This window comes from Pinus tabuliformis, chromosome 1_2, assembly GCF_031772625.1.
Source record: "Pinus tabuliformis cultivar Carrire ecotype Pingquan chromosome 1_2, CPIR1, whole genome shotgun sequence".
NCBI lineage: Eukaryota > Viridiplantae > Streptophyta > Pinopsida > Pinales > Pinaceae > Pinus > Pinus tabuliformis.
Window position 1 is genome coordinate 131,417,227 of NC_142298.1, and position 22,366 is coordinate 131,439,592.

The window sequence follows — 22,366 nt, forward strand, 5'->3', positions numbered from 1 at the left end:
GAAATGGCACATCGAGCTAGTTGGTGGCCATGAGGGGTTGCTAGCTACCGACTGAGGACCATCATGGAGAAAAAAATTCTCCTAGGGATATCACCCACAAAATGGTGAGTAACAGGGCACATAATGGCAACGGAGGGGGTGAAGATTGATCCCAAAATGGTGGAAGCCATCAAGAACACCCCATTGCCAAGAAATAAGAAAGAGGTCCAGGTTTTCTTGGGTAGAATCAACTTTTTAAGGAGATTCATACCTAACTATGTTGAGATAGTCAAAGAAATCACAAAGATGTTGAAGAAGGATAAGGAAGTGAAATGGACTGTAGAGTCTCGTGAATCGTTCTCTGGAATTAAAAGGGCTTTGTAGAAGCTCTTGTGTTAGTCAGCCCAGATTATCAAAAACCATTTTTTATTTTTTCTTTTGCTTCTCCTCATATAGTGGTTGTTGTCTTATTACAGAAAAATAGTGAGGGGCATGAGAAACCAATAGCATTCTTTAGTCAGGTGCTGCGAGATGCTGAGCTAAAGTATAACATTCTAGAGAAGCAGGCTTATGCCTTGGTCAAAGCCTTGAAGGCTTTCAGAATTTATGTCCTGCAATCAAACATAATTGCTTATGTTCCTACAACTAATGTGAAAGACATTCTAGTTCAGGGTGACAGTGATGGGAAAAGAGGCAAATGGATTGCTAAAATTCAGGAGTATGACATGGATATCAAGCCTACCAAGCTCATCAAGGGGCAGGGGCTAGCTAAAATTCTATCTAAAGCAAATTTCCAAGCATTGGGCATAAATTTACTGGTTGGAGGAGATGGAGAAAGTGGAGATTTGGAGCAGCAACAAGAAATCGAAACATCGACGCAGAGAATCCAAATGAAATATGTTGTGTCTCACTGGTATAAGAATATTGTTCATTATTTGCAAATTGCTTTTTCTGAGGTGCCCAGTGAATTTTGATAAAATTAAATACAGGGCTCTGAGGCTGCAAGCCCAGAAATTTGTTATCTCAAATGGCCAATTGTACTGGAAGGATCTTGTGGGGATTTTGATTTTGTGTTTGGTTGAGGAAGAAATCCACAAAGTGATGGATGAATTTCATAATTGTGTTTGTGGAGGACATTACAGTTGGAGGGCTACAACACACAAGATCCTTAAAGTAGGTTTTTACTGGCCCAAACTGTTTGGTGAGGTGCATACTTATGTTCAGGCTTGTGAGAAGTGCCAAAAGTTTGCTGAAAAACAGAAATTAGCACCTTTTCCTCTAATCCCTATTTTTGTTGAAGAACCTTCAGACAGTGGGGGTTAGACTTCATTGGGGAAATACACCCACCCTCCAGCAGTTAGCACAAGTGGATACTCACAACCATTGATTACTTTACTAAGTGGGTAGAAGCAACCCCAACCAGAATGCAACTGATGTGGTAGTTATTAAGTTCATGGAGGAAAACATCCTTGCTAGATTTGGCTGCCCCAAGAAAGTTTTCACCGACAATGCTCAGGTGTTTAAGTCTGCCAAATTTATAAATTTCTGCCAAAAATACAACATTGTGGTAGGCCACTCCACCACTTATTACCCAAAAGGAAATGGACTGGCCGAATCCTCAAATAAAACCCTGGTAAGGATTCTAAAGAAAACAATATCAGAAAATTAGAGGAATTGGGACTCAACTAAAATTTTCCTTATGGGCCAACAGGGTTACCACCAAGAGAGCTACTGGAAAATCCCCTTTTGAGTTGGTTTATGGAAGGAAACAATTTTTCCTATACATCTAGCTATGACAGTGGCTAAAATCTTGTAAGACATTGAGGAAGAGCCAAATGCTTTGACTAGAAGGATAAATCAATTGGTGGAACTTCAAGAGAGTAGGGAACAAGTGAATCAGAATTTGATTTGTTATCAAGAAAAAATGAAGTCCTTGTTTGATAGGAAGGAAAAAGACAGGTATCTGCAGCCAGGAGACTTAGTACTGAGATGGGATGTCAGGAGGGAAGATAAAGGAAAACATGGAAAATTTGATCCCCTTTGGTTCGGACCTTTCAGGATTGTTGAGGCAAAAGGGAACAACACATTTCTACTAGAAAATCTAGAAGGAGAAGTGCTTGGGCTGCCTGTGAATGGGCAGTTTCTCAAGCTTTACTTCCAACACTGAAAGGGTCCACTCTTATTCACTGTAAATACCAGTGAGCCATTTGTAAATAACCATCACTACTTTCTGTTTTCTATTTATGTTTTTGTTTTATGAAAGTATGAATAAAATGACTCCATGCCCAAGGAGTAAGGCACTAATCTGCAAGTTCTTAGTGCATTGTATCCAATACACTGTCCCTAGTTGGAGCCAATGTTGTTACCCTTCATCATCATTTTCAAGAAGTTCGCAGATCAGAGCTAGGGCTCAGATCCAAAAATGCATTCTAAATTAGCTTCTAAATCATTGGTAAAGCTCCCTAAGTAAGAAAGCAATTAAGTCACCTAGGGGGGCCATTATTAGACCCTAGAGCTAAGATGGAAGGCCTAAAAGAGCAGAATCCCCTCACCGGACCCCTATCAACAAAGCACAATTGGGCAAAGGGGCATTTTTTACACAAGTGTGCGTCGTCGGTTAAATGTCGAGCATTTCCCAGGCGGATCATCGTCCATCCCCCAAAAGCATTTCGGGGGGGGTAACTTGCTTGGGCGATAAACTAGTGCCCCCCCTAGAACGAATCTTCAGATATGGATCCGACGGTCCATATTCATTTAGGGGGGAGTGCGGGGTCTGGCCTCCCACTATCCGACCAGCTAGAGGATGGTGGGAGTGGGGACCACGTGCCACGTGGGCCAATCAGCGGACACCTTTTCAAGCGAGTGCAGATTCAAACATATAACTGTAACTCCAACCTCCTCCGCTCTTGTCCACCTATCCCCTACCTCATCCAGTCTCACCCAGCCACGTGTCCCTCCCATGACGTCACCCCCATGTCAGTCGACCGTTGCCCCCGTGCCATTTATAAAATCCTTCTCACCTCTCCATTTTCAAAATTTTTCTCAACTATGTCGCACTCCCGCCAATCACCAATCCAGAACGTCGTTCGAGCTCAACCGACCAAGTACCTCTTCTCGACATCATTTTCATCTTGCTCCATGACAACCAGGTAACTTGTTACTCCAATACATCTATAAATTTCCTCAAGAACTCGTAAAAAATGAAGAAGGCGGCTCCCGGGACCCTAAAGGCCCGTGAGGCCAAACCCTCTTCCAGCATTGACCCTCTCATCGACACAGAGGCTCAAATAGATGACCTTGCTTGTGCATATCACTTGGCTGACCTCCGTTTTGACCTATATGGCAACCATGTTAGGGGGGAGGAGGCCCATTCTAGGTCGTTGAATCCAGCCTATACTACCAAATCACACCCATTGTGCACCATTTTCTAGAATTCGTCTCCTGGTTGGACACGACATACATTAACAAGAAGAACTGCTTCGTTTCCTCCTTTGGGGCCAAAATTCTCGAAATAACCCCAGAGATGATTCAAAAGGCCTTGGTTTACCCCAGTTCTCCAAAACCCCAGCAGTTCACTAATGTCACCTTAGTATATCATTACTCTACCCTCCCAGCCAATGAGCAACAATCTTTCCTGCAGATGGTCTTGGCTCCTGGCCTACAAGCTCTGCCTATAGTTGATAGTTTCCCTATCACCATCTTTGCTGAACCTATCCAACCCATCTTATCCCTAATTTCCCATCTGCTGGGGGATGATCATGTCAGCATAGCAAACAAATCCACCTTGGGATTTTTAAGGCAAATGATGTAGCCTGGCCACCTATTTGATATTCCATCTTACCTATTTGAGGCCATAAGATTTCAGCTACACCATTTTTCCACCACATCTTATTTCAGGTACTATTCTTTGTTGTTCTATTTGTTTGTTTATACCCATGTGGATGAGTTTGAGTGCTTGGGCCTCAGCTTGGTGGATGGCAACAAGCAGAGGAAATTTGTGTTTGACTGGGACATTACTGTTAGAAAGAGGCCAAATGTTGATGGTTACTCTCAATTCATATCAACTTATATGGCCATTGCATATAAGATTATCCATGGTTTTTCTCCCCCTAGAGTTCTCCCCCAGCAAAGAGAGATTCTCCAACTTACCAAAGACACCAGGGTAGGGGACTGGTACCTTTTTGAGGATCACACAGAGATCAGGGTTTATGGGTGTGAACTTCCCCCTTACCATCTACCTGTGTTCATGCCTATGAGGATATTTGCCCTAGAATTCATCAGGCAGAGTCTCAATGCAAACCAACTCCACTTTGTCCTTGTAAAGAAGGGACATACATTTAAATTGGGAAAGCCCATGGGGCCTTTTGTTGTCAACTCTAGGTAGGCCTTGAAGGCATTTGAAACATTACTCAAGAAAATGAATTTTGACCTAGGAGATGTCTGGCATTATGACCCTCATGGTGTCATTACTCTGTTGATTTTGTGTAGCTTGGGAGGTACTCCAAGCCCTAGTGTTCGGGGTTTGGAGGGAAAAGCGCCAGAAGTAGGCTTGTGGCCTTGAAGCCCAAGCATGGGGTTTTGCACCCATCGGGATTTGGGCCAAAACCATGAAGAATTTGAGCATGAGAAAATTTGAGGTGATAGAGGTTGGCGTGCCGATTCCAATGCTTCGAAAATAACCCAAATCGAAGCTCTAGAACTTGAGATATGAACTTTTGAAGTTGAAAAATAATTATGGACAATCAAGTCATGTAGGCTTGGTCCAACAGACATGTCACTTCAAGAAATTCGTGGAGCCCTTATTTTTGGTATAAGTATAAGGTGTGTGAGATCATTATTGATCATCCAACTCAACATAAAATACCTCTGAAATATGACAGCGAAATATAAGGCCAGGAAGACGAGTTTGTGGAGGATTTTGGACTGCTGAAGGAGTGTGGATTTCTTAAGGAGCTAGGCCACAGATGTCTAAGGTCTTCAGGAAGCTTGTTAGGTGACCTAGAAGATGAGTTTTGGGCTGACTATAATGCGCATCTCTTGCAGAATCTAAGCCACATTTTAGAGGTATGTATAAGGGTTTTCTGTTGTGGTTTGAGGTGTTAAAAGTCTATGTATGGGCCACAGGAAAGTGTTGTAGGTACAACACTGTAAGGAGGTAAGGCCGTGAGGCCTTGTGAGAGCCTTCTCACTAAGTTGCAGCCATTGAAGGGAGGTCGTAGCCTGAATAGGGACATTCTCCATGTGTTTGTGGCATAATCATCTTGTTGTTGTGAGCAGTGAGTTGTAGGGTGTGACATGGAGTAACCTTGTGCACTAATTCAGCGTGAAAGGACAACATAGGTGGCAACCTAGTGGGAGAAGTTAACATTGGTTTGGAACAAAGGATTAGGGTTGTTTGGATGCCCTAACCAGTGTTCTAGAAGCAGAGAAACCAAGGAAAGTGGGCAGCAACAAGGAGAGTTGCAGATGTCCCCTTGGATGATAGTTGGATAGATGTCCTAGGTGAGGACATGGAGCCTAGATTTGTGCAATAGCTCCTTTATTGTAGAGCAAAGGGCAGAAGTGGAGAAGTATGTGGGCAGCCAATAGAAGGGTCTCCTAGGTGTGAGGATGCCCTAGCTAGGTGCATATGCTACAACGTAGATTGGCTACTTGTCGACTGTTGGAGGGTAGCATGAGAGTGGAGCAAGTGTGGACGTGATTGGGAACTTATGGTCTGTTGGAGGACATCGTGGTAGTGTCCAAGTTGGAGCTCGGTGAGCAACACCTTGATGGACAAAGGTAGTTGTGAGAGAGGCAGTTGTTGAGTTCAAGGGTCTAATCAACTAGGAGCAGTTTGTGGAGCTCGAGACTTGTGTGTGGAGAAAGACTTCTACAACAGATTATAGGAAGTCCTCTTAGCTCGTGTTCATTGTGGGAGATGGACATCTTGCAATGATAGTTGGCAGCGCTCCGTGCCCTATGTTGGTCTTCATTGGAGCAACATAGGAAGACCATTGTGGGTTGAAGTTCACAAGTGGAGCTATGTACAACTCGACAGGAGTCTCGATGTGTTGTTCCCTTGATGGACTAAGGCGCAACTAGTGAGCAGATTGATAGCCGAGATTCAGTGGCCAGATAGACTTGGAGCATTGATAGAGGCAGGAGCTACAGATCGGGAGCCGAAGGACTGAGCAGGTATAGGGTACAACCGAGGGAAGCTGAGAGATTCGACTTCATCAGGCAAATGGTCAAAGTATCTTGTTGAGGGTAGATTGGTTGTCGATGGATTGACACCAAGCCCCAATTTTGTAATCTTGTACTTGTAGATATTTGAGGGCCATTATCCCTGGTACAGGAACCCTAGATTGTTGTATTATATGTTGTTTAATATAACGAAGTTGGGTTGAAAAATGAAAAAAGTTGTCTATATTCTATGCATGTGTGATTTGTTGTTGTTTATATTTTGCTGTGCAAACTTCAAAGTAGTATCGTTGAGATTCTTGGTTTGGTAGCGTCAGAAATTTTAAGATTCTATCCTAGACCCAAGATCATGGAAATGCAACATACTCAAAGGAGGGAGAAGATAAAAGCTTCGACCTATGAACATGAGTATAGGCCTGAAATTGAATGGAAAGCTAATCTTGATTCATGGCTTATGGATACAGAGATGGAGACTGAACCTCTAGTAGCCAAGGACAAAGCGCAAAAGAGGACCGTGGACCAGACTGGAGATATAGAGATGGAGGATGTACATACAACTAAAAAGGAAATGACCCAAGAGATAGAAGAAGAGGAACTTGAAACTAGGCTAGTGGAAACAAGGCCAGATCAACCAGGTTTCCAAGTGACCTTGGAGGATCCATCACAGGTTGCTGCCTCATCCTCTTCAGAGGTAGCTATTTTAGGTGCAAAAGGAAGTGAAACTACTATTGGGTCAAGTTGGCCTACTAGAAAGGCCATTGAAGAAAGAAATAAGAAGGTGAGAGAGGAGATGCAGCAGCAAATGGCATCTTACTCAGTTCCATACTAGACCATGTTGTTGGCTACTATGGATTTAGAAAGAAATCAGATGAAGTTTTCACTACAACATCCACTGGCACATTCTTTGCCTTCAGGTTCTCAGTTCAAAGCTTTGGATGTTTCACTGGACTTAACAAGTGTTCCCCTACCAGACAAGATAAATTTTCATAGGCAAGTTGGAGAGATGTTGTATAGCGAGCTTAACAGGAACGCAATGACCATCAGCAAGGATGAGAAGTTGCTGGAAAAGGTTGTAACCAGGTTGAAGCAAGAGAGAGCCAACTCAAGGGCTCTCCACATGCAGAATGAGAGCTTCAAGGAGTTGGTCGTGAAGCTAGGAGTGAATCTTGAAGATAAAACTGCTTTTGAAGCCCTCCTTCAAAGCTCCCAAACAGAAATCTAGGAGCTGAGGCATAAGCTGAAGATGCTAGGTAGTGAGCATGTCCAATCTAAGGAGCTTGCACAGGTAGAAGAAGAGAAGGAAATCCTAGCCAAAGAGCTCATTGACAGGAACAATGAAATAGTGGCCCTGAAGTAGCAGGCAACAGAGCTGCAAAAGAGAATAGACACATATATGTGCAGTGATAGTGCTTGAATATCCTCAAAACCCAACTGAACAACTCACTAAGACCCTCACTGAGCTCCATCTTTCAGAGGGGGAGCTTAAAAGGGTGCAAAACGATCTAGATGTTGCCTAGAAAAGCCTAACGCAGAAAGACAAGCAACTGGAGACTTCTAGGACAAATGCATAAATCATTGGTAAGAACCTACAGGCAACAAACTAGGAGATCTCTTAGTTAAAGGCAAAGCTAAAAGGAAACATGTCCCTGCTGCAAGCCAAGCAACTGGTCTGGGATGAGATCATTGAAGAGGTAAGGAACCACTAGGAATATATAACTTTGATGGATGAACAGAGGATTTTAATCAGAGACTGTGAAGGCTTCATCCTGTTAGCCAAAGAGGAGGGAGAAAAGAACTCCCAGATTGCCAAAAGGTTCATTGAGTTTGTGAATGAGAGGCCACTCAGTGAGCTGAGGCCCATAGATGTGGTGGACAGGGTAACTGCTATCATGGAGATTTCTAAGGTTGTCCAGAAGGAGGAAGCTAGAGTCAAAGCTGAGGAGTACCTAGAGGTGGTATCAAAGAATGTAGTTTCCTTCAACACTGAGTTTGATAGGATTGTTAGGGCAGGGTTGCCCAGCTGCTGGGACTTTGGGGGAGTTCTGATCCATTGGGAACAATACAATCAAAGAATAGTGGAGGCCAAAAGCAAAGTAGACTCTTCCCATGAGAAGACTGCCACTCTGAAGGGTAAGACCGTGGTAAACTATCTGAAGAGGGACTTTTAGCTGCTAGGGATGGTAAAGACCCTGTTTCACCCTAGACTGAACTACACAGGTCTGACCAACCTCAAAATTGCATATCAATGGTTCTTTCGAGCTCCTCTGCCAGCGCCAGCACTGTGGAAAAGATGCGAGCAATTCGTCAACCCTCCTGTGCTCCAAATCATCAAACCATCTATGCAGCCTCCGCAACCTACCTATTGTGACTAGTGATACTGCAGATCGTGTCGATTATGACACTTTTTATTTCCTGTTTATGTAAATATTTTATTTTTAGCCAGTCAGTTAGGGTTCAGTTAGTACAGTTGTGCCACGGAGCATGCTGAAGTTTTTGTTATGATTATCCATTGTAATGAAATCAAGAAGGAATATTTTGTAATGGGCTCTCCCTCTGAGGCCCTATAAAAACAATTTTATGAGACTGAACCAAAGGTTCAAAATTTTGGGTTTTCCAAGAGAGAAGTTCTATTTACTATCAAAGAAATGTATGCTCTATGGAAGATTAATACAATTTTTGGCGATTCCAACTCATTTGAATATGTAGTATGTGCTCTTCTGTGTTTGTTCCATATGTCTTTATTATTCTTCTCAAATTACATGTAATAGTAGCTGCTGGAAGTGTTTTCATGAATTTATAGATTCATCTTAGTCTAATGCTAATGAAAGGTGCTTATATTGATATGAAAGCTAATCCTTAAAATGCGCTCCATATATCTTTGCATTCCATTCACTTCTCTTTTCCATCTATTTCACTCTGAATTTTGATGCATCAAATTCATAGATTTAAGCCCTGTGTATCTATTTTCCCTCTTGCTCAAGTCCTCCACCAAAAATATTATAACGAATTAAAAACTACAAGTTCATGTGATGTTGGCCGCTACAGATCTAATGTTAATGCTTCTATGAGTAATAGTTTGCATTAGGCTTTTTGCATTTCTCCTCTTAAGGAAGGTTCTGAATCGATTTTCTCTCAAAATGTTAAATACTTAGTGTGATGTGAATTTCCAGCAAATATTTAAGACACTCATCAAGATTTCCTAGGCACTGATCTCTCCTCAACGCAGGGGCTGTCTCTAGGAGCTACAACAGGTGGCATACTTCTATAGCTAACATTCTTGCTATATGGAATGGCATCAACATGAGTTGAACTCATCCGAGGCAAGTTAGTGGACAACTTAATAAACTAATACTCTTAGTAGCTCCAACAATGAACCCTTGTAAGCAACAAGCACAATCTACATCACAGATCAACTCGGGTTTTGTTTCAAAATTTGAGTTTATACCATTTCTTTAATACTATCATAGACTTCAGAAATTATTCAGGATTATGCTCCAGGTCTTCTACGGTTCACAAACCCTAATCCCAAAAACTTATGTGCAGATTTATCCTGTTGTAGTTAACATATGTGGGACAATCTTCCATTCTAAAGACTCAGCTGCAAGCCAATGAGTTCCTTCTAGTAATAGGCATCCTTTCACCCATTGCAATCATAATTACATCTGTACAATGCAAGGCACCAAAAGCCCTCACAAGGTATGTGGCATTAAAGGCTTCGATCTCAATGACTTCAAAACAACACTTAGTGCTTTTGAATACGTATCTCATAGTATAGTGTAACCAAAGGAAATAAAACTTCAATCCAATATATCTTCAATATGCCAAACGTTTTCGGTACAAGTGTATGTAACACACACTTGGTTCACCCCTCTTTGCAGGTCTTATCATGCCTTTGAACCATAATCCAAAACATAACAACGGATATACTAGTGACCTCATAACAACTTCCTAAAGTGCATGAGTGGCTAGATAATTGTATGCAATCATCCTTATACAAGACATACCTTTCAGGGCTTCCATAGAATCTTATAAGGGAACTTGCTTTATCAAATGAGCAATCTTTAAATGGCACAAGCAAACTTCTTTACAAAAGAATCATCAACAACTTCTGACTGCAGAATATCACAAAATGTTTTTGGCTGTAATATTCCTAATTGGAAAATAATAGTAAATACCAAAAACATGAACTAGGAACAACAATTAAAATTAAAGTCCAAGCACCCAAATCAGAACACCATAGAAAATAAGCAGAATAACTGAGCCATTTTATTAATCAATGAGAATTTGAGTACATAATGAGTAAGAACAATGGACCCTGGGCTTGCTTTGCAAGCTATGGAAACCCCAGGTGAAATATCGCTGACCCAACTATTGAAATGGCCCCAAACTGATAATGCACACTACCCAGAAAATTTGCTATTGGTTGCCAAATGGAACTAGTCATCCTGCTCAAAATAATGCCCGGAATGCTCTGAATTACAGCCGCAAGCTCCTCTCCTCAAACCTGAAAATACCCAGATAATATTTGGCCTATCTCCAAGCCAAAGTCGAACCCACAAGATGGTGCAAATTCCCCAACTAACCAACAATTCGCCTTGTTGTAAGAATTAAGATTCTAGGCCCGAATATCGCCCAGAAAATTCTGTAAAATCAGTGAGAGACTCCTCTCAATAAACCCACAAAAACCTAGAAATGGTTTGGGTTGAATCCACTGACCCCCAACAAGTGCAAATTGCCCAATTTGGCCAGAAAACGCCCCACAGAACTGATACCGATAAATTAAGCCCAAATCCACCACTAGAAATCTCTCCCAACTCTGGCTAAATTCTCCCCTAAGGAATACCTCCAATCTTTGGCCCCTATATCTCCTCAACCTCTATTCCTCCAACCCCTGCGCACTTCCAGAAATGTAGAATTTTGGCCCCAATAATTCTCTCAAACTCAGCCCTGCTAATCACCAAAAAATCTTCACTGAAGATGGGAAAAACCCCTACAAAGCCTCCGGTTTTCTACTCCACCATCACTGATCTCCCCACAAGCAACTTGAACCACTTTTGCGCCCTAGAAGAAAAATGTACCAGCTGAAATAACCTACAAATACGCCCAGTGGAAACTTTGAATTGAGCTCCCCAAATTGCCTCACTAGGGAGACACTCGAAATTATTCGAAATGAGGGTGGAATTTCGCTTGGAATTCCTGGTGCTAAACAACACTTTTCTTCTTGTGCTAAACAACCCCAAGAGAAGATGAAAGGTGAAATGTAATAGTCAAAAGATGATCCACAAAATGAGTCCTTCCTTTTTTTATATTTTCTCTCCATCCTTCTAGACTCTTTTTAATATTATTTTATTGGTGGGGACCATTTTCCACTTAGTTACTTTTTCCACCATTTTAATAAAATAATAATTTGCCGCCAATCTGCAATAAAATAATACTTGCCACCTTTCTCCAAAATACTAGTTGCCCCTTTTAATTAATATTACCAAAATTGGGAAAAATTCCCATGCTCACAAAATTGGGGATATTACAATCCTCCACGCCAAAAATTGCTTGTCCTCAAGCAATGCCTGAACAAGCACTCTCTCTCTATCAACTGACCCAAATGGCTACTGCAAATGATACCGAGGTCCCAAATGTGCCACTGAGTCATCCCTATCCCTAGCACTATCCTGTCATGAAGGAGTCCCTCGATACCAGGGTCCCAAGCCATCCTAATCAACGTGAAGCACCCCTTGCTCCACTCACTGTCCAACCTGGTATAGGCACCCGAAGTCCTCTGCATACTGTCAGTAAGTAGAGCATCATGATAATATAAAGTCCCGATCAACTCGTCGTGCAGCTGCTCTACTGAGTCACCCATCTCATGCACTCCAAGGGTGGACTCCTGAAAATACAATCCAACCTCGGTGGAGATGAATCCTCACCCACATGAGCTTTTCCTGACCTCCTCCTGTTGATCACCCCTCCATGTTGGTTAAATCGCCCATGCCAACGACGAATCACTAAAATCCAATGGAAGATCGGAATGATCTCCCCCTATCGAAACCAACTCATCCCTAAGGGTAGCTGAACTGTCAAGTACTGTGATGCCAAGGTCCCATGCCCATTGCAAGAAGAAACTGTCTTGTTGACCCTGCGACACTCTGGTCATGACTGACTGCCCAACATGCTTGTACCAGAGCCTCTTGTCCTGTAACTCTCGGCCATAATATATGTGATGATCGAGGTTATGCCCAACCTACCCAAGCGACTCAACAATGCCAGAGCCTATCACTCCATGGTTGGCCCAAATCCTGAGCAACAACCTGCCTCGCCATATGATGAAGACCTCAGTGATCCCCCATGTGTCAGTTTGAGAATGAACTAGATCATCGGCTATCCTAACCGTACTCACTAAGAAATGGAGTGTCCCACCAATCAACTGGATCCCTAGATCCCATAACCATACTAGAGGTCCACAACTCCCAATCTTCACTGCTTGTTGTAGAAACATGCAACTAACTATTGGGACTTATTTGTGCCTCGTCTCTGACCCCTGTATGTATCCAATAGATGGGCACCAAGCATCAAGAATCTGTCCCGCGTATGACAAATTGCTTTGCTCCTGCCAGACCACTTTGCAAAACCTCCTATCCCAGCTCTTGATGATGTACCTGGATACTGCCTAGAGCCAAGGCATCCTCCTGCCAATGAGGACTACTATCCCCTATACCTCATGCTCACATAAAACCTCAGGTTGTCCTGCCGATAATGCACCCTGCAGCTCCCTCATGGTCACCTCCCTAATCCTACACCCGTTAGCTCGTTCCTTGACCAAATGCCACCATTGAGAAGTCTCTCCCTAGATACTTTGTGTTCTAACTAACTATCTCAAGCGAGCCTCTTGTGTCTGCTGCTCGTGATGAAGGTGTCAAGGGACAACATCCAACTCCTCTGTGCCTGCAAATAATGTAGAAGTGAGAGAGGTGTGTGAGTCCCCATGGATATCATCCAATGATGCTCATCCACATCCTCGTCAATTCTAGGTGATCGATACCCAATGGCATGCATGTCGTCTCTATTAGGCGGTCTCCCTAGTGGTAATGCTCCAAAATCCCAATGGGAAGCATCACACATCACTACATGCGGCCAAGCATCCCTGCGTTCCTCTACATAAGAACATGTATCTTCGTGCCCCTTAGGACACGAATGCACCCAGTTGCACACCTTTGTGCACTGCTGGACACCACTACCAACCACCATAACATCCCGAATCATCTGGTATCCCTCCTGTGACAAAGTAGCTATCACTCCATGCAAAACCTTGAGGTGATGTGAATTGCTCCTCCTACTCCACAGTGCAAGCCCACACAACACGACACTCCTCCATGCGCCTCTATGCTCCTCGGCAGAACATTGAACTTTGTGGCATGACTCTGCGCACCACCGAACACCTACGCCAACTACCGCACCACCCTGCATCCTCGACCATCCCACATATGTCCATGCATCTGCTATGCTACTAGTGAATCCACTACACGCTAACGGAAATGATACTACTGTGCCTAGCCTCAGTAGCTCCTGCGTCCAATATGCCAATAAGAGAGCACTATCCCATACACCGCCCTGACTGATGCCCTGTTGATGGCACCTTCTTTGACCAACACCTGCCAGAATATGCTGATCATCCTACAATCCCATATACGCCCCAACATCCCCAAAAAACCCGCAGAGTTTGCTTGCCCCCCTGTCAATCCAACCCTACACTAATGCTCATGGAGAGCTGAAAGTGTGTGGGCGCTTGGTCACCGGATCCATCACTTGCTAATACCATCACTAACCAAGCCCATGTTGTGATGGGGAATCCCACCTGGATCCCAACAACAATCTGGCCCTCGTACTCCTCTAGTAATCCATGGCCTTTGTTGAAATGCGGCCATGGATGTACCCAACCGCCTAACCTGCTCCATCAGGTACCAACTCAGTACCTCTCACCATTCAATCCCAAAGGAGGGATCGAATGTACAATCTCCTGTGTACAGGACAAGCCCTCCATGTTGATGTTGTGCCATACTCAACTCAAGCCACTAGCCCTTATTGACTCGGTCATCCCCTATGAATTGTCTCGATAACTCCGCCTCTCTCAATCCAATGCATAAGGGTGAGATAATAACGTCGAGGACCCTGTCAATGTGCCTCTGAAGTGAACTGTGTTGAAATCCCAATGTGTGCTCTCCGCGCTACCCCTCGTCAATGTCTAGCCCCAAGGATGCCTGCACATCCTCCTCCATCACAGCCTCAACTTGAGCCTCCAACTGCTCCTCCACCGACAACCCATCATATAAAACATCCTCATTGGTCAGCTGTAGGTGACTATCGTCTGACAACTCTGTCATAGATCTGGATGCCTTTGTACCTATCAGCTCCTCATCAACGGTGGAGATGTCTCCTGGCACCTCATCAACCTGTGGTGCACTGCTATCACCTGAAAACTCGGTCACAACACTGGGTACCTCATCAACTGTTGGCATCTCATCAACGGGTGTATGCTCAATTGTCTCCTTGCCAACCATGGCCCCTTCAACTACTTTTTCATCTTCTGCCTTGATCCTCCTCATCATCCCTACATAATTCCACTGAATTCCCATTGATTTGTGCATGTCTCTTAGTTCACAGAACTCCCAAAAGGAGAGGGACGCTTGAATGTCATGTCCCAATGATTGATATGCTCTCCAATTTTTTGCCAATAACTCCACATTAGTTGCAGTCATGTCTTGCCATCTTGATGTATTACCCATTATTTTGGGCATAGTGGATTTGTTATATAATTGAGAATGGTCCTGATTCTCAATTGTGGTATGAATCAGCTGCTCCCCCACATCAATCATCATTTGTTGCATCCTAATCACCTCATTCAAGGTTACTGCCATGTTGTTTGATTTTAACTTTTCTTTGGATCCCATGATTTCTTAGCTTTTTACTCTGGTCTTGTCATCACTTTTCTTAAGGCCCACAGCTGGCCAAGTTCATGGCTCTAATACCACTGTAATATTCCTAATTGGAAAATTACAGTAAATATAAAAAACATAAGCTAGGAACAACAATTAAAATTAAATTCCAAGCACCCAAATTAGAATACCATAGAAAATAAGCAGAATAACTGAGCCATTTTATTAATCAATGGGAATACGAGTACATAACGAGTAAGAACAATGGAACTTGGGCTTGCTATGCAAGCTATGCAAACCCCAAGTGAAATATCGTTGACCCAACTACTGAAATGGCTCCATACTGATAATGCACATTGCCCAGAAAATCTGCTATAGGCTGCCAAATGGAACTAGTCGTCTTGCTCAAAATAATGCCTAGAATGCTTTGAAATTGCAGCAGTGAGCTCCTCTCCTCAAACCCGAAAATACCAAGAAAAGGTTTGGCCTATCTCCAAGCCAAAGTCGAACCCACAAAATGGTGCAAATTCTCCAACTAACCAACAATTCACCTTGCTATAAGAATGAGGATTTCAGGCCCGAATATCGCCCGGAAAATTCTGTAAAATTAGTCAGAGACTCCTCTCAATAAACCCACAAAAACCCAAAAAGGGTTTGGGTTGAAACCACTGATCCCCGGTGATCGCCAACAAGTGCAAATTGCCCAATTTGGCCAGAAAACGCCCCACAAAACTAATACTACTAAATTAAGCCCAAATCCACCACTAGAAATCTCTCCCAACTCTGGCTAAATTTTCCTATGAGGAATACCTCCAATCTTTGGCCCTTATCTCTCCTCAACCTCTATTCCTCCAACCCCTATGCAAGCCTGCCTGGAGACCCCTGCGCACTTCCAAAAATGTAGAATTTCAGCCCCAAGAATTCTCTCAAACTCAGCCCTGCTAATCACCACAAAATCTCTGGCTAAATTAGGGGAAAACCCTTGCAAATCCTCCGATGTTCTACTCCTCCGTAATTGATCTCCCCACAAGCAATTCGAACCACTTCTGCACCCTGGAAGAAAAACATACCAGCTGAAATAACTTGCAAATACGCCCAATGGAAACTCTGAATTGAGCTCCCCAAATTGCCTCACTAGGGAGACACTCGAATTTCTCCGAAACGAGAGTGGAATTCCGCTTGGAATTCTTGGTGCTAAACAACACTTTTCTTCTTGTGCTAAACAGCCCCAAGAGAAGATGAAAGGTGAAATATAATAGTAAAAAATGATCCACAAACTGAGTCCTTTCTTTTATATTTTCTCTCCATCTTTCTAGACTCTTTTAATATTATTTTATTGGGGGGGGCCATTTTCCACTTAGTTACTTTTTACACCGTTTTAATAAAATAATAATTTGCCACCAATCTGCAATAAAATAATACTTGCTACCCTTTTCCAAAATACTAGTTACCCCTTTTAATTAATATTACCAAAATTGGGCAAAATTCCCATGCTCACAAAATTGAGGATATTACATTGGCAGAACTTAGATGGTTGATCTCGGTCCTTCCAGACAAAGTAACTTGGCCTCCTCTTTTTTGCAAACAAATGAATGCCCTTTTTACTATCATCAAAACTGAACTTTGTCCCACAAAGTTCTGCTTCAAAGTATACTACAAGACTGATATTATAGGCAGACTATTCAAGGATAGTTTCATAATCCAGTCCAAGAAACAAATTTAAGATCTCCTTCAGACTTGCCTTAGGCATATAAGCTTGAAATCACTCAACAGGACCTTTGAAAATGACTATAAGTCTTCCCTAACCAGTCTCATTACAGGTATAAAAAACAACACCTTGTTTTTGCTCTATAGACGAATCCTCAATATATTGTCATGTGATTTCTTCAGAATACGTTAATAACAGTGATCCCATTCTTTATCTCATTTTTTACTGTCTTGATGTGCAAAAAATAGACTTTAGTATTCTTTGTTGGACATAGAGTCTTGTTAATGTATCTTTTATCAGTCCTTGTAGCCAAAACAAGTCTTCAAAGAGAACTAAGCATGTGATACTTAAGACACTTCAAACTTGTTATTGTTACTAAAGCATCAGTCCAATCCCTTCTCCTATGTACAGTGACTTCCACAATCGAAGGGCTAAAACAAACTTTAGTAGACCTCATGCACAAAAGGAAACTTTGCTGGCCTCTTCACAGAGATATTTCAAACTTATTCTGGCCACTTTCTGAGACTCCTCGGCCTTTGATGCTCAAACTGAGGCTCTTTTTCTGATTCTATTAGGCCTGTGGCCTAGCCTAAAGTCTAGTTTTGAGGCTCTTCAGCCCTCCTGAGGTTTCTTGCCCTGTAACAGGCGCTGAGGTCCCTCTCGACCCTTTGTAACAGGCCCTGAGGCCTTCTCAGCCCACCTGAGGTCTCATACTTTGTCCTAAATTTTTGACTAATCTTCCATCAAGAATAGAATATAGGCAGAATATAGATCTTTTAGGGCACATAATTGGACTAGGGCTTCTTCAAGGCTGCTCTTTCACCATGGCTCTGATACCATGTTGAATTTCGTGATTTTTTACTCTGATAATTACTTCCAATGATTACCTCACTAATTTGTTTTGTATCACATTCATCATTAAGCAATTACTCATCGAAAATATCATCAATAGAACAATAAAGACAATAGGTTCATGGAGAGACAGTCAAACATGAGACACAAAAATTATCTTGGGAAAACCCCAAACCAAGGGAAAAACCCAACAACCTTTTCTTATAAAAATTTGTCCTACTCCACAAGGAATACAATCTGAATTTTCTAGTCAAGTCAAGTCAAACTGACCAGCACCCAAACCCAGGTTAAACCTAGTCAAACTGCCCTCAATTTGCCTTAGAAATTTGGTCTGTTGTGCCACAGAGATTTCACTTTGCCTCAGAGAATTTGACCTTTCAAGTCTCCCACAAATTCGTCCTTCATTAGCCTCTGAAGATATCTTCTTATTATCCAAATTGAATGCCCAAATGGAGAGGACGAATGCCAATATATAGATGTTGAATGGAGAATTGGTGTGTCCTTTCACCAGGGCTGTCTTGAAGCCAACCTTACATTTGGAGGCAAAAATTGAAAATTGAAAATTCAAGTTTTCCCTCATTCGAAGATGACTTTAAATATATTTTGTGTTTATTATTTCTCATGTATTTGGAGGGCTAGAACAAATTATGAAGACCGACCATAGCTACAAAAATCAGCAGTAAGCACCTACAATTGAGATCAGACTTAGCAATCGGCTCTTTTGGCCTTCATATGCCCAACTCCTTGGCTGCTACCTACAACAGATATGCTTGCTCCTTGTTTACCCCCATTCTTCCACATCTCACTTTCTATGTGACCAAAGCACACTGCTCAAAGACTCTTTGGGAAACAACAACATAAAATATGGCTCTGATACCAAATTCACCTGAAACACAGAACACAGAGTAAATATAGCAGGATTTTACTTATATGGAACAAGATATTGGAATCAGAATAGGACCTTTTATTATGATAGGAACATTACAGAAGTTCAGTAAGTTTTTGTCAGGATCCTCACTAAGGCAAGAGGAGAGCATATGCTTCGGAATAATCAAGACTTAGGACACAAGGCATACAAAGCTCTGACTAACTGGAGACACCATGACTCTTGAAGAAACTCTGGGCTGCGATGCCCAAATGGTGAGGCCCATCCCTTATTTACTATTCCTCGTGAGCCTATTATGTGCAAGAATATTCATAGACTTATTGCAAGTTGGAAGAAATTGATATGTATTGGGAGACATGCTTTTGGGGATTAGTACCGTGGTACAAATATGCTCCTAACAAGACCAGGAAAACTGAAAATGGTATTTGTTCCAAGAACAGGAGATAAGCCACTTGAGCTTGATGTATATGATTTTAAAGATGGAGGTGGAATGGTGATGGCTAGGTTCAATGTTGATGAGTCAGTGTGGTCCTTTGCTCAGTCCTCAAAGGTAATGGCATATTCAAGGAAGTGGCCTCTAAGTACAAAAATTACCATATGATGGTAGGTTTAAGGACATCTTTCAAGAAGTATATGAACAAAACTAGAAAGACAAGTTTGAAGAAGCCAATATTTGGTATGAGCATCAGCTAATTGATGACATGGTAGCTTATGCTCTCAAGGGTGAAGGCAGGTATGTATGGGCTTGCAAAAATTATGATGGTGATGTTCAAAGTGATTTTTTGGCCAAGGGTTTGGGTCACTTGGACTGATGACATCAGTGTTGTTATCCTCAGATGGTAAGACTATTGAAGTTGAGGCCGCACATGGAGCCTTCACAAAACATTTTTGAGTCCTTTGAGTCCATGAGAAAGGGGGTGAAACTAGTACTAATAGTATTGCTTCAATATTTGCTTGGACATTTGGACTTGAGCATAGGGCAAAACTGTATAATAATGAGAACCTTGTTCTTGAGCGTCTCAGGTTGAACATATTCTTGTACGCTATGCTACTACTTGAGAAAGATAGTGCATGGTTTACATACTATATATTTCTTTGTGTTGAAGATTTGGTGTAGCTTGGATGTGTTTCAGAGGAGGTTGTAATGTCAGAACCATATTTTGTACTTGATGCATGGTCTTCTATAGGTGACATCCAAGAGATGGTCATTAAACCTAGTCAAGGTGGATCACTTACATTGGGTCAGTTTCTTGTTCAGTTTGAATATGGGAACAGGGAGTCCTCAGGTAATGGGAATGCTAGTTTCCTAATGTGGCCTTGTCATGTCCCCAATAAATAATTTACTAAGTAAAATCATCATTTTTGCAATTTTGGTGTTATAAAATATTTTGGCATATAAAAGTTAGGAAAAGTGGGTTATGGAGGCCCCACTTAATTTTTGGAGGAAAAAGGAGAAATAAACATTAGAGGAAAAGGAAATAATTTTTGTTAAGTGAAATATGGGGACCACCAAAGAGGGAAATTCGACCCCCTTGAGAAATTCACACTAGGAGAAGGAAAGAGAAAAGAAGGGGAGTTCGAACTTGTGGAGAGAGGGGACCACCAAGGGAAAAAGGACCAACATCTATAAATAGCACATTGGGGCTCCACTTTTGCATCTTTTGCTCATTATTTTTTGAAGATCAAACTCTCTCTTGGAGGTTGTTCAGCACAAGAGAAGCAGAGTTGTTTAGCTCAAGAGTTTCAAGTGAAACTCATCCTCATTTCGAAGAACTTCGAGTGTCTCCCTAGTGAGGCTTTGGGGGAGTCTATTTCAAGACTTCCATTGGAGTTTATTGCAGAATATTCACTATTTCTGGGCGCAAAAGACAAATCTAGGAGGTTATTTGGAGCAACATTTTTCTATTACAGGTTCTGGGTATTTGCAAGAGATTTTATACTAGTCAGAGGAGGATTTTGGCACCATTTTTCAGAGTTGTTCTTGTACCTTTTGGCTGGGCCGAATTTTCTCTTATAGTGCCTACGCAAGGGTTGGAGAACAAAGTTTTTTTTGTTGGCGTTTGGTGCTGGTATTTGCTAGGAGTTTTAATTGGGAGTGATACCCATATGCCGAAGGATATTTGTGCATAATTCTCAGCAATTTGCAGGACAGTTTTATCATTTCTCAGCAGTTTCTCTATGGTTGGGCGCAAAAATGTGTAGTTGGAAATTCGCTCTATTTTGGGCATACCGGGTCAACTGGAATTAGCCCAAACGATTTATGGGTTTTTTTGGTTTGGGTGTGAGGAGCCTATAGCTAATTTTATAGAATATTCTGAGCAGATTTGAGCCAGAATCATACATTCTCATAGTAAGGCATATTGTTGATGCACTAGGCAGTGTGCATCACATCGGGGATTCAATTTTGGCTTGGAGTTAGGCCAAACCTTTTCTAGGTATCTTTGGTTTGTAGGAGAGGAGTCCATGGCTGCAATTTCAGATCATTCTGGGCATTATTGAGGTCAGAATTTCAGTTTCCTCCCAGCAGTAGTTAGCAGAATTTCTAGGCAGTGCGTAGATTTCGTGGGAGTCATTTCCAGCAGTTGGATTAGTGAGATCTCACGTGGGGTTTGTCTAGCTTGCATAGCAGGCCCAAGTTCTATCATTCCTTGCCATTTATGTACTTAGATTTCTATATTAATAAAATGGCTCAGTTGTTTGGCTCAGTTTCTTGTGTATTTTGATGTGCATGTTTGGAATTTGTTTATTGTTGTTGCTTCCTTGTACATGTCTCTGTTATTTGCTGTAAATTTCAATTTGGAATATTATAGTGGTATCAAAGCATGATCTTGGCCAGCTATGGGGAAGCTAGCAAGATCATGGAGGAGATCCTCAGAAACAATGAGAAGATGATCAAAAACAATGAGGAGGTGATAGAGATGTTAGTCCAATTTTGTAATAGTAAGGGGATAAACCAAGACCATCTTCATCCTTACGGAAGAGACACCAGAGGTGTGCAGGCCATGGGGGTGAAGCCATTTACACCATGTGGGGAAAGTCGACAAAATCATGATACCAAAGCTCCTCAAAAGGAGTGGACAGGTCAGGGATAGTTAGAGGGTGAGACTAAGAGGCGTTTCTGTTGGTGGAGACTTGGCTTTAGATATCAAGAGCCTGAGGAGGAGATTGAGCATGAGGTTGATGGCATGCAGGGAGAGCACGTAGAAATACCTAGAGTGATGTAGGAGTACTCCTTGTTGGATATTCCTTTGATATCTCCAGCTGACACCTTGGGGGAGAGTGTAGAGGGTACACCCATAATGCCACCCGTTGTTGAGATATTCATTGATGATGTGTCTAGGGTTGTGCTCGAGTTTTCAAATGATAGCAGCCCACAACAAATTGATGAGGTGCCAGGGGACATGTCGATTGACGTGGTGCCAGTAGGCACAATGTTATCCAAAGTTGTGATAGAGTTTCTAGATGGTAGCCACCTACAGTAGAGTGGTGAGGATGTTAGGCATGATGAGCTATTTCTGGAGGGATAATTAGGGGCTCATGTTGAGCCCATGATGGAGGAGGATGAGCAACCGTCCTTGGAGTCAGCCACCAATGAGGAGCAAACAGGTGCATTGGCAGCCAACAACGCTATCGTAATTTCAAACGCTAGCCCTCTTTAGGCATACACTGATGGAGCTTGCAACATTGTTGGGTTTCCTTTGCATGTTGGTGAGAGAGAGGCCACATCACCTAGGCAGATTATATGCATTGAATAGATTAGTGAGATGAGGCGACATGAGCTATGTAGGGTGCAACATTGACAGGATGAGGGGCTAGTTCCATGTACGTGAT

At 42.3% G+C, this 22,366-nt stretch overlaps 1 protein-coding gene and 1 pseudogene across 3 annotated transcripts in view; both read left to right on the forward strand.

The window, feature by feature from the left end:
* Positions 1-22,366, forward strand: part of LOC149204863 (PGR5-like protein 1B, chloroplastic) — a 261,252-nt gene that overhangs the window by 184,502 nt on the left and 54,384 nt on the right. The gene's annotated exons all lie outside the window — the stretch shown is intronic.
* Positions 18,580-19,652, forward strand: LOC149204864 (isocitrate dehydrogenase [NADP], chloroplastic/mitochondrial pseudogene; annotated as a pseudogene).